General features: G+C 41.3%; 1 protein-coding gene across 1 annotated transcript in view; it reads left to right on the top strand.

Annotated features, from left to right (window-relative positions):
- Sptlc2 (serine palmitoyltransferase long chain base subunit 2) overlaps positions 1-12,972 on the top strand; it is a 90,550-nt gene that overhangs the window by 61,353 nt on the left and 16,225 nt on the right. The gene's annotated exons all lie outside the window — the stretch shown is intronic.

Below are 12,972 nucleotides of genomic sequence, written 5' to 3'. Positions count from 1 at the left end.
GGGGGGGGGAGAGGGAGAGAAGGAAAGGAGATAACAGTTTTCTGCTAGCAGTATGATATGTACTTAATTTAACTTGTTCTCTTGCTGCATTCTGAGGCATTGTGGGCATGGCAGATTTTACATCTTCAACCTTGGGCTCTTCATGGCACTATAGATAAAAAAGTATAGTACATGGCACTATAGATGGGCTACAGCCTACACTGGAACCAGTTAAATAGGATGTCTAATTTTGACTAAGACTTTTCTGAAACCCAAACTGACTATATTTGTTTCCATCTGTCAAAGATCCTTGTTATCTCTATGAAGGAACTTTTGGAAATAGTGTTGTCATCTCCAGTATTGTGCATTTGTCTGTTCAGGAAGAAAGTGTTGATGCTGCCCAGAATTGAAGCCATGTCAGTTGCTTCCTGAGTTCATGATAACATAGATTTGTTGCTTCTCTTTCTGATGTGAGAGAGTGTGTTTGGATGTGAGATGCACATGTATGCAGAGACAGACAGTGTAGTGGCCTTACAAGTTTGTTATGCAGACTATTTAGTTTGGTGCATAGGGTTAGACTAAGAAGAAGCTAACAGCTATCAATGTTATTGTTGGTAATTTCTTAGGGCCTAGATCTATATGATGAAGTACTTATGAATAAATGAATTATTTGTGCTCATTGAAAATATCGGATGAGAAAATGAAATATGGCAATTATAATGGCACAGTATTGAATTAACACTGCTTTTCCAGGTTTTTGCCTCTCAAGCCACTACCAAAGCTTAGTTGTATGGCATTTATGTAATGCTCACAAATTCTGTGAGTTTGGAACTCAATCATGGTACAAGGATAGCTTATTTTTACTTCACAGGTCTGGAGCTAGATTAGAAGATTCCACTGCTAGAACAACTCAGATGGTTGGGGACTGGGATCATCTGTCCGCTTCTTCACTGAGTGTTGGAAAACTTGCTATGTTTACTGTAGTAACTTAAAATTTTGAATTAACTAAATCAAAACCTACTGTCGTGAGCTTTGCTTGGATGTCACCAAAATTAATGGTAGCTGGGCATAATAAGTCTGAGAAGGAGGCTATGGAGAGTATACAAGCCATATTTCAGCCTTTCCTCAAAGACCTTGGCACCTATCTGCTTAAAATATATTGTGCTACCAGGTGGTGGTGGTGTATATCTTTAATCCCAGCACTCAGGAGTCAGAGGCAGGTGGATCTCTGAGTTCCCGGACAGTCGGGTCTACAGAGTGAGTTCCAAGATTGCCAGGGTTACACAAAATGTGTTGTGCCATATTACTACAGTATTGAGCATGCCCTGTGATGTATGGAAATGCACGTGAAGATAGCAGAGGGCCTTCAGTGCATAGACAGTCTTTACTACATTCAAAGGAAAATGTGTCCTTGATTCATTCCAAATTTCCCTACCCTGCAAACTGTTTAAACACTATTAGATACTCGCATAACTATCTACCTGCTTTCAGCCCTGCAAAATTGAGAATACCACATAGACTTTCCAGTGACTATACAATATACACTCCTCTTACTTGTGTAGTACTGGGGTCAACAGACCTTTTTTTTTTTCTATTTTTTCCTTTTTTTTTTTTTTCCTTCTTCGATACAAGGTTTCTCTGTGTAGCCCCGGCTGTCCTGGAACTCACTTGTAGACCAGGCTGGCCTCGAACTCAGAAATCCACCTGCCTCTGCCTCCCAAGTGCTGGGATTAAAGGCGTGCGCCACCACCGCCTGGCTACATTTTCCTATTTTCAATAATGTCATGTAGGTTCTGCTCCCTGAAATTTTACATTCTATTACACTTGTAGGAATAGACCAGATTCCAATAATGACTGTCCCTATCGTTTGTGTTTTTCAATGTTACACGAGTCACCCGTGTTGTGTTTGTCTTAGTACGGTTTGCTGTGTTTATTGCTTTGTGAGTTTCTTGTGTTGGTGATCTTCTCAGTCACTTGTTTGCAGTTTTACAGTATTCCAGAGTATTTGGGCAGCCTTTTGTTCCTTCTGTTAATGACGTTTAGTTATTGTTTTGAGCTGTCACTAGAACCACAGAGTGGTCGGTGTCTTTGCTCTGTGCTTGTAAGGTTAGCTCGAATATCTTTCAGTGAGGTCGGCAGACGTCTTTACAGGCGTCTACATTCTTGCCCCAGCCAAGCATACTAGCAGATCCCAGTGATCCCAATACTTGGAAAGCTAAGGCAGGATGATTGCTGAAGGTTTGCAGCCAGCCTGGTCAACCTAGTGAGTTCACTGCCAGCCTGAGCCATGAAGTGAGGCTTAACAAAACAATAATTCCTTAGGGCTTCAATATACTCTCCCACTATTGTTCCTATACTGTACTTAATTTAAAAAAAAAAATCAACTGTCTGTTATAAATTTATAAACAAAATTTGACATTTATGTTTTTAAATTTATGAAACTATCTAGCCAAAAGAAGAATTTGAAATAGTAATGTCATGCAAATTGGTGTTGATTCACATAGAAAACATGCTCTAGAAGAACTATTTTCTAGGATACCTTTCCCAGTCCTTTCCCAGACTGAGGAACGATGGGACAAGACAAAGAGGTTTAAAACACTGGAGCTTAAACCCAGAAAAGGCAGACAAAGCCCAGCACTGCTTCCTGGGAGTAGGAGGCTGGGCAAGGAGCATTTTTATTTCTATTAAAGTTGCATGTTACTATGTGAATATATTATTTTTTTTAGTAGAGCTTTAAAATAATTCATTAAGCATATTAAATCCTGCTTAAGATGAGATTCAAAGTGAAATAGTCTGTGCTGCTGTTAGGAGAAGAGTTCTGCTCCCCTTTCCTTCCTCCCCGCCAGCCCTTCCCATCTCCCCTAGAAGTACTGTCATTGTTGTAAATGGAAATTGTGCTGCTAGTGGCTCTTCCAGTGACAATATCAAGTTAGAACAGGTGAGTAGAAGAGACCCAGGAAGTTCTGGAAAGCCCACCAAATTTTGGAGAGTTAGCTTGTCCTTCATGCATCACTGGCCATATTCTGTAGTGGATTTTAGATCTAAGACTCGTTTAATGAATCAAAATATCCATAAAAATCAACTATGATGTTTAAAAAAATTCTAGAACTGCAGTTGGATGTAAAATAATTTAGGGCCTTATTAGTGTATAGTGTTTAGTGTATAATGTTTTACATGTGTAGTTGGATACTACCATCATGGCCACATCAAAGACAAAGCGAATTGAATACATACATTTAATAGGTGGCTTTTTACAGTGATTGCACAAGTCACTTTCCATATGGAAAACTTCACTACACTTTGCTTCTAAAGATCCTAGGTAAATTCTGTTACTGGTGTAGAACTTGGGTAGGCTGAAGTTTAATTAAACTTAGGTTTGGCCTGTTTGAATTAACCCAGCAATAGACTTGCTAATGAGGTATTAAATGATCCAGGGAACTGTCAACCAATTTAGAGCTGGAAACTGCTCTGTCTTTGAAGAAGCATCACTATGATCCTGTAGAGAACTGTGAGCTACTCAGTACTTTTGACCTGCCCTAACACTGCCTCCAAGCCCAGGAGTGATTGCTTTCTGCTTTTTCCTTTATTGTATTTTAATGAAGATTGTTTAGAAACTTATTCAGATCAGTGGGGGAGAGGAGGTAATGAGCCAAGCACAGTGATTAGAAAAGAAGGAAAAAGGCAGAGCCAATTTTCTGGTGAGCAGTTTCATCCGTACTTTGCACATTTGAGCAGTTACTCCAGTGCTGAGCTCTAGGCCAGACCCCCTGACTTAGTGCCTAGAGCACTGCTGTCAAGACATGTTTGTGTCAGCATTTATCAGACTTGAACAAGATGTGCTCTGTGCCTTTGAGAACAGCCAGGCAGAGTGGCGGGTGAGATGCCTGGGAAGAACTAGTCTCAGTCACAGAAACTTTCTCCTTGGTTCACCTTGCTCCTTTCTCAACTCTCTGCCTTGCATACCATGTCCTTCATGAAACTTAATTTGTAAATTATTTGAGGCAAACAAAGATCTAACCTGCTTAAGCAAACTGTTGCCCCCGCCTCCATGGAGTCTTTTATTACTTACCAAAAATTAAAGGAAAAATTCCTTCATTCACAAAGGCCTTTTAACCATCGGCTTCAACTTTTTATAATCAGTTAGCATTAAAACTGCTTTTTTTTTAAAAAAAGATTTTATTTACTTATTATATGTAAGTACATTAGCTGTCTTCAGATCTCATTACAGATGGTTGTGAGCCACCATGTGGTTGCTGGGGTTTGAACTCAGGTCCTCTAGGAAGAGCAGTCAGTGTTCTTAACCACTAAGCCATCTCACCAGCCCGCATTAAAACTGCTTTACAGGTGAGGAAATCTGAGCCCACAGGTGGAGCAAGTCCTCTCTATACCTTGTTCCAAATAGGATGTGGCTTTTTTAGTCCACCTGCTTCTACTTCTGGCCATATTTAATGTTTTATTAAAGCAAACTGTCTTATGACCTCTTTCTAATTTTCTTATTCTGTTCAGCTAATTTTCCATAAAACACCCAATTTTCCTAGTGAATGCTCAGCCTGACAAATGACAGGGTGGGGGTGGGAGGATTTGACTGCCTACTTCCTCCCTCTGACTCAGCAACCACTTTACCAAGAGCTTTTCCTTCTTCCACTCTCATCTCCTTTTTTAAAATCCAAATGCAAATAAGTTTTTTATAGTAAGAAACTTATTTTTGTTTCTTCTTTCAGTCAGTTTGAAGCTGGCTATTAAGATGTCCACAAGCATCAGGCTCGAAGCTAGTCTTTGAACAGATGTACACTTGGCCATAAAATGGAACATTGTTCTTAGTAGAAAACCTAAAGAAGCCAGCCATTTGGGTTCCCCCCGGGTAGGGAAGGAGCCCTGAACCAGAGGCCCCTAAGATTTTTTTCTCTATAACTTGTGTCCATTTATTTGAGCCAACACATAGTTTTACTTCTCATCATTTTGGGTTTGTGGCCAATGTGGCCTAGTCTGTGTTGAAGAACATACCTGACTTTGCCCACCACAACATGATTGATTGACATTGCTTCTATTCCCCCAGAACTGTTTCTGGGGGTTTTGTCTAGAAGAGTTGGTCACAGGAGTCCTTCATCTTTATAAATCTGTTGTTACACAACTACTTTGTATATGCTAGTAACAAGATGCAGAGTCCAGTTATCTTTTGAGAGCTCAACAACTAGAGGTAAGAATATGCCTAAGGGTTGAATCTATATTAATTGCTTCCTGTGATTTTTCTCATTCACTAAATGTTGGATCTCTATGTTCCTGTCATCTACTTTCACCGTATTAAATGTGAAAGAAGAAATTTATCAATGATGCTTTTACTTTAAAAAAAAATTTGTTTTGTACTGCTGGGCAGCGAACCCAGGCCTTGCACATAGTACACCAGCTCTCTGCCTCTGAGCATCACCTCCTGCTCCATGATGCTTCTTTACCACAGTAAAGCAAGACAGACTTCACAGGTGCAGACCACTAGCTACAGTGAGCTCTTGCCCTAGGTAAAAGCCTTATTAGTTGAGTTCAGTTCTGACTCCAACCAGGAAATACAGGAATTTGAACAGGATTCAAGTCAGTGGAGAGGAACTATCAGGGTAAAGGAACTCTACCTTCAGAGTCTTTGCTGAAGGCAGACAGCAATAAGATATCACAGTCGGAGATTTTTCTCTAATCTGATTTGGCAAGATTCTCACCCAAACTAGACTCCTCAAAGACAGGGGAATCTAATGTGTGACTTGGTCAGAAAAGTCCTGGAAGATGTTAATATCAGTTTGGTGCAAGCAGAGAGTCTTCATCAGTGTCCAAAGGATCTCATGAAAGTACACTCTTGAGAAGTCCCTGCTTACACCAGAGGCATGTGGTAGTGTTTGACCTTGTTCATATGCAAGAAAACTTAACTATAAGATACAAGAGCAACCTAATGGGAGCCTGAGTTTAGCACCATTGCTGTGGTCTTTGTTAAAAATGATGTTTCTAAGCTAGCTGCATGCCTATAATCACAGGAGGATTGGAAATTTGAGGCCATCCTGGGCTATGTGGGACCCTGTCTCCCACCCTCATCCCCAAAGGATTCTAGCATGTTCCACTCAGACCCCTGATAATTATTGTGACAAGGCTCATGGCATTTTAAAGAACACTTCAGTCAGAAAGCAAGCTAGCATTTATAAGACTTAACATGTTATTTATTTAAATTTGAAAGCTTGTTTACATCAGAGGGAACCAAAACTAAACACACAGGTTACTGAAAAAAGAAAAATACATTGGAAGGCAAGAAATGAGATGTTGGTGATAAAGCTCAGCTGCCAGTTTTCATTATTTTCTGAGACCTAACTGCCTAAGGTCCCTGACACCTGGCTAGGAGGTCAGAAGTTATCTAGGGAAGGAAGATTGTGGATTCGGACCTAAGGTCAGGAGTAGTGAGGTTGCTTGGAATTGATTTTTTGTTTTTCCTCCCCATTTTGATTACTCATATTTTTGTAGCCTGTTAATTGGAAATCCCAAAGTTTTAATAAATAACATACAAATGGCCTTGACAACAGTAGAATGTTTTCCTTAATGTTATTTGTAAACTCCTAACTTAACTGCCTTGTCTTTCTTAAACTCAAAGGTTACCCTCTGGAACCGGAGGTGTGAACAGTAGGCAATACCTTGTCCCTTTGATTCCGTCTAAAGTGGCAGTGCTATATATGTTCTAGCTCTGTCAGAGGGTAGGCTAGTCAGATTAGGACCGTCTGTCCTGGACTAGGGAATAATTGAATGGTAGAATGCTTGTCTAGCATCTAAAGGTTCTGGGTCTGAGGGAGAGAAGAGAGGAAGGGAGAAGGGGAGGGTCTCAAGCCTGAATGACTTGGCACCCTTTAAAATTTGGTTCTTTATTTTTTTCAAAGGCTCTTGGCCTCTTCCTTTTGTTCAAGGCTCCCATGTTACCGACTGTGCATTAGCAACCATTCTGCTAAACTTTTGATTAGATTGAATCAACAACGTTAAGCCCTTGCCCCTGCTGCTTGTTGCACATCCTGTGGCAGTCCTCAGGAAATCCTATTTTTTGGCATTGAAACGAATTAAAGGATTAAGCCACTACAAGGGAGGGGGTGATAAACTCTGCTTGTGGGAGGAATTTCCCGGCCAGTGTTAAGGAAAGCCGCCCTGGCTCTTATATGGAGATAGAAAACCACGGGCTGCTTTGGAACAGACTCTCTGGGCTTGGAGAGGCAGGCCTGGCTGCTTTGATGTCATTTAGTCTGCCAGTGGCCCTAGCTGAGCACTTTGATGTCATTTAGTCTGCCAGTGGCCCTAGCTGAGCACTTTGATGCTTGATATCTAGTCTAGCAAAATAGGGGCTCACAGTTGATGAACCTGGTTCCCACCCCTTTACTCCAGCATTAATAAAACTGTTAAGTCTTGTTTCCTGGAAGCCTTTACAAATACCCTCTTACAAGATGCTTCACAGAGGCCCTACAATTTTAAAATAAGCCTGTTGGAGTTGCATTTATTTCCTTTCCTTTGGGGCTCTTAAGTGGCTAACAGAGTTTTTTGGTTTTTTTCCTTGTGCCATTTATATGAAACTTAAGGGGAATGTGCTATAGTTTGTCTTAGGTTTTAGCTAATATTTCTTTTGGTTTTGTTTTTCATGGGATTTTGAGATTCTCCATCTTTTTCTGAGTCAGAAAATCATCAGGACAGAGTTCAGTTACCAATACAATTTGGGTTTGGTTTTAAAATCTCACTGATTTTTTTTTTTTTAAACATGTTCTATCTTCACCTACCCCCTTGTCTGTCCACTTGCTCCTTTATGATACTTTTAGATGTGATGATCTAGAGTTCAACCTAAGTCTGCAACCTTAACCTTGAAGGCCAAGTGATATGTGTGCTCGCTGTCATTGGTTTCCCAGCTTTCTCCTTTCGTAGACACTATTGGGTTCTGTGTATCCTGTGTGGGCACCTGTGACAATGTGTATAAAATCTGCTGACCTAGAAAGATTGTTAAATTTTAATCTTGTTCTACAAAGTTCATAGCTAAATATCATCTAAATGTGAAAATTATGGAATGGAAGTTCCTTAAAGTTTAATCTTTACATTATCAGTAGATTTCTGATGTCATGGAAGTGAACTTCAGTCTAACAATGAGATTCATAAGATAGAAAGGAATTATACTAACAAGCATCAAATGTTTGCCACCACTACAGAAAAGATTTTACTTTTTTTTTTTAATTCCTCTTTCAGCTTTTAGCACTCCCTCCAACATATACCTGTTCTTGTAGGAGTGTATACAGATCATGGCCAAAAGATTTGTTTTGTTGTTCTAACTGTTGCTGCTGTTCTTGGTAATTACTTGTGTGTATGTATGGGAGTGCATGTGTTGGTCCTTGTCTCTTGCCTTGTTTCAGACGGTCTCCATTGTGTGTGCCTGTGTTACCTGCCTGTGAGCTTTCACTCCTTATTGTAGGAGTGCTGGGCTACAGACTGAGGCACTACGCTTGGCCTTCTGTGGGCTCTGGAGACCCCGGCCTTAGGTGCTCATGTCGTGTCACAAGCTCTTTACCCACTGAGACATTTCAGTAGCCTTTCCCAGTTTTTTTAATGAATGGCACTGAGAATTGAATTCAAGGTCTCACACATGTTAAACAAGTGCTCTATATACCACTGAGCTATATCCCAAGCTAGTTCTCTACATTATTTTTTTGCCACAAAGGTGTCTGTCTCTCACTGAACCTAGAGTTCACCAGGTCAGCTAAACTACTAGGCCCAGAGAGCCCCAGAGTCCTTCTGTCTCTTCCTCCTCAGCTCTGGGATTATAGGCTAGTGCTGCAGTGCCTGGCTTTCTCTGTGGGTGCTGGTGACCCTCAATCAGACTGCGCTTGCACAGAAAGCACTGCACCGATTAAGCGGTCTCCTCACCTCCTGCCCCCAGGTTCTAAAGTGTCTTAACACAGGAATCTTTCTGTGCCTGTTCAGACAGCAGATCCCATCCCCATTTTGGTAATAAGTAGTCTTCAGAACAACAGGCCGTCTCTTTGCCATTCTGAATACTCACATTTGTAAAGGTACTTGCCTCTTATGGGCTATTACCAGGTGATATTATTCCCAGAAAATAAGGGGAACTAGTTGTACCTGCCAGTAGAAAGGGTAAATAGATGAATTTTTTTATAAATGGTGAGTCAAAGTGACAGGCAAGTGAAATAGTGAGTGTGCATTTTAAGGTGGCTGTGGTTGTGTGTTACACATTAAGATTTGTGCCCAAGAGTTACAGAATAACTCATCTGCTAAAGGTGTCTGCCTCTAAGGTTATTGCTCTAAGTTCAGTCCCCCAAAGCCACGTTGTGAAAGCAAAGAGATGGCTCCCACAAGTTGTCTGCTGATTTCCACACATACCTTTTGTGTACACACACACAACTGTAAAAAAGAAATCAAAAGTGTACGAGTGTTCAAGTAAGTGGGATAGCCATCCGCTGAGTCTTTGAGAGGTAACGGGCTCTGACCTCTGCTCACTCACAATGAATTTAATTCTTATAATTTTCTTAGTTTTAGTGTGTGTGTGAAAGTTTTGCCCACATGTATGTCTAGGCACTGCATGTGCCTAGTGCCTTTGAAGTCAAGAAGAAGAACCTCAGTTCTCTGGAAGAGCAGGCACTCTGAACCACTAAGCCATAGCTCCAGCCTCCAAGTTTTGTTTTAGAAAGAGAGAGTAAAAGTGTGTGTGTGCACATATGTAGTAGAGTATGTATGTGCCACCGTGCATGTGTGGAGTCAAAAGGACAACTTGTGGGAAAGGAATCGTTTCTCTTTGGAACCAAACTCAGGTCACCATGCTTACCCTCCAAGCCATCCCCCAAATGAATGTTAGGTCTCTAGAACTGCACCCTTTCCAGTTAGTTTGCCACATGGTCCCTGCTTTCCTTTTGTATTCTGGATCTCCAGAGACAGCATTGTTTGTAAGTTGTCCAGACAAGAAACCCGCTCAGATTTTCATTTTTGTTTTTTTTTTGAGGCAGGGTTTCTCTGTGTAGCCCTGGCCGTCCTGGAACAAACTCAGTAAACCAGGTTGGCCTCGAACTCAGAAATCCACCTGCCTCTGCCAAGTGCCAGGATTAAAGGTATGTGTCACCACTGCCCCTGCTCAGATTTTCTTTCTTTACTCCCTCCCTGTATTTAATCACCAGGGCCCCTACATAGTGCTTTTTACTGTTTTTGAACTTACCCATTTCACTCTATGGCCAGTGTTATTTTCTTGACCTAGATTTCCTTCCTTTTTACCAGTCTTCTAGTAAAGTGATAGGTCAAGCTAAGAGTGACCTGGGAAGATCAAGAGAAAAGGCATTTTCTGGACTGGCAGTGGTGGCACCTTTAATCCCAGCACTTGAGGCAGAGGCGGGTGGATCTCAGTGAATTTAAGGCCAGCCTGGACTAAAGAGTGAGTTCTAGGACAGCTAGGACTATACAGAGAAACCCTGTCTCAGAAAACTCAAAAAGGTAAAAAAAAAAAAGAAGCAATACTGGAGATCAGGACTACAAGAGATACATGCAGAGTTCTGTAGAACTTTCTAAGTTCATGGAATTTGCTGTAACAAAATACACAGCATGAGCAATTTAAAAGGAAGGTTTCTTTCTGCTCACAATCTCAGTGTTTCAGGCTACAGTCGTTGTTTTGTTTCTAAAGCAAGTCTCAGGGAGCTTGTAGTGGCACAGAGCTGCCCACCTCAAGGCAACCAAGAAGCAGAAAGAAACAGAAGGGGTCTGGGTATGAATCTCAGGGCACAGCACAAGATAAGTATTTCTAAGATTAGAAAATGAATAGTACTTTTCCCCTGTGGAATAGTTCCTGTGGTTTCTTCACTTATCAGTAAGTATTGATCTATTGAGCCTTGGGCCACTCCTCCCCTTTTGGTAGCACCTGAGGCCAAGCCACACCTCCTTTTCTGTTTTTGAGCTGTTGCTGAAAGCCAAGGATGCTTTGGTATTCTGGTACTGGCCAGTTACAACACAGATCTTGGAGATGACAAGTGTGTAGCTTGCTGATGGACTCTGGTGCTTCCTAGCAACAGCACTTGAGTGAGCCAGGACTCTGTTCCAATTCAGCTTCAGAAAGGTACTGGTCCTTGTTGTGGAAGTAAGCCCCATGCTGGCAGATTTGGTCCATTTTTTTAGGGTGTGGGTGTGTAGAACTGTGTCTACTGAGTACTGCAATATATTGTTGTTGTTTAATTACCTTATTTTTATGTGCATTAATGTGTGCTATGGTACCCCTGTAGGATGAAATTTAAATGTGGCAGTTTTTTCTTTTTCTTTTTTTTAAGATTTTATTTATTTTATGTATATGAGTACACTGTAGGTGTCTTCTGAAGAGGGCGTCGGATCCCATTACAGATGGTTGTGAGCCACCATGTAGTTCCTGGGATTTGAACTCAGGACCTCAGGAAGAGCAGTCGGTGCTCTTACCCTCTGAGCTGTCTCTCCAGCCCCTATGGCAGTTTTTTTCTAACTTGGCTAGCTCCAAATAATTGAGACAGACTTATAGATTTATTTAGCAAGCTTTAAGTACAATAACTAAGCAGGAAGTCCTAATCCTTTGTGGTATCTACCTAATTCCCAGCCAGATGCACCAAGTTATTTGCATTCAGTCTCTCCTTGGCTCTCTGCTGTAACCGGCTGTCATTATGGTGAACTCCCTTGGCGACTCCTCCTCATGCCCAACCTCATGGCGACCATGTTTTTCTTCTTCCACCTTGTGGCCCTTCTTTTCCCTGGTCCCTCACCTGCCTCATCAGTATCTCCTTCTACCTGACTCTTCTCTCTGAGGTCCTTGGCTGAGATCAGAAATCTAGCCTTTCTCTCTATGCTGCCCTGTCATTGGCTAGTCAGCCTTTTATTAACCAGAGATAATTGGGGAACAATCTTTTTTTCTTAAAGATTTGTTTATTTATTTATTTATTTTATGTGTATGAGTACACTGTAGCTGTACAGATGGTTGTGAGCCTTTATTTATTTATTATTATAAATAAGTACACTGTAGCTGTCTTCAGAAGAGGGCATCAGATCTCATTACTGGTGGTTGTGAGCCACCATGTGGTTGCTGGGATTTGAACTCAGGAACTTAGGAAGAGCAGTCAGTGCTCTTACCTGCTGAGCCATCTCACCAGCCCTGGGGAGCATTCTTAATACCACATTTATACAGGAGATTCTTCAGTATTCATAACAGTGCCTGTGTCCTGACTGTAACTATATCTCAGGGCACAGAAATCAGTATCTGAATACACAGTGCACAAGATCAGTGCCCAACAGCACCCATGTGGAGATTAGAGGCCAACTGTTGACAGTTAAGTTCTCTCCTACCATGTGGATTCCATTGTAGAACTCAGGTGTCGTCAGGCCTGGTGGTAAGCACCTTTATATGCTGAGCCATCCTACCAGCCTCAGAACATGTTCCCAATTTTTTGCTTCCCAAACATACATACATCTGAGTGTTCTTAGTGAGGTTCTTTTTTGGTTTTTCAAGACAAGGTTTCTCTGTGTAGCCCTGGCTGCCCAGGAACTCACTCTGAGAACCTAGGCTGGCCTCGAACTCAGAAATCTGCCTGCCTCTGCCTCCCAAGTGCTGGGATTAAAGGCGTGCGCCACCACTGCCTGGCCTTAGTGAGATTCGTAACTCTTACTTGATGACCTTAAAATTGGGGGAGGGTCTCAATATCTAGCCCTGGCTTGCCCTGAACTCACTGTCCTTGTCCCTTAGTCTCTTTAATGTTGGCTTTACAGACTTTCAACACTATACCCGACTTGAGCACTTTTTCTGTAGTTAATGTTATTTAATTTGATGACACATTTCATTACATGACAAAAATATGTGTAAAGGAGTTAACAAGTGTAGCAGGAATCAAAATTTAGTTGGTTTTCTCCAAGTTCCAGGAAAATCTCAAAGACTGGATATTTGTTACTTTTGTGGGTTTTTTTTTTTTTAAAGATTTATTTATTTATTTATTTATTATA

Source organism: Mastomys coucha, unplaced genomic scaffold, assembly GCF_008632895.1.
Source record: "Mastomys coucha isolate ucsf_1 unplaced genomic scaffold, UCSF_Mcou_1 pScaffold6, whole genome shotgun sequence".
Taxonomy (NCBI): Eukaryota; Metazoa; Chordata; class Mammalia; order Rodentia; family Muridae; genus Mastomys; species Mastomys coucha.
Note: the sequence above shows the minus strand (reverse complement) of the source record. Positions and strands in the feature narration are given on the sequence as shown.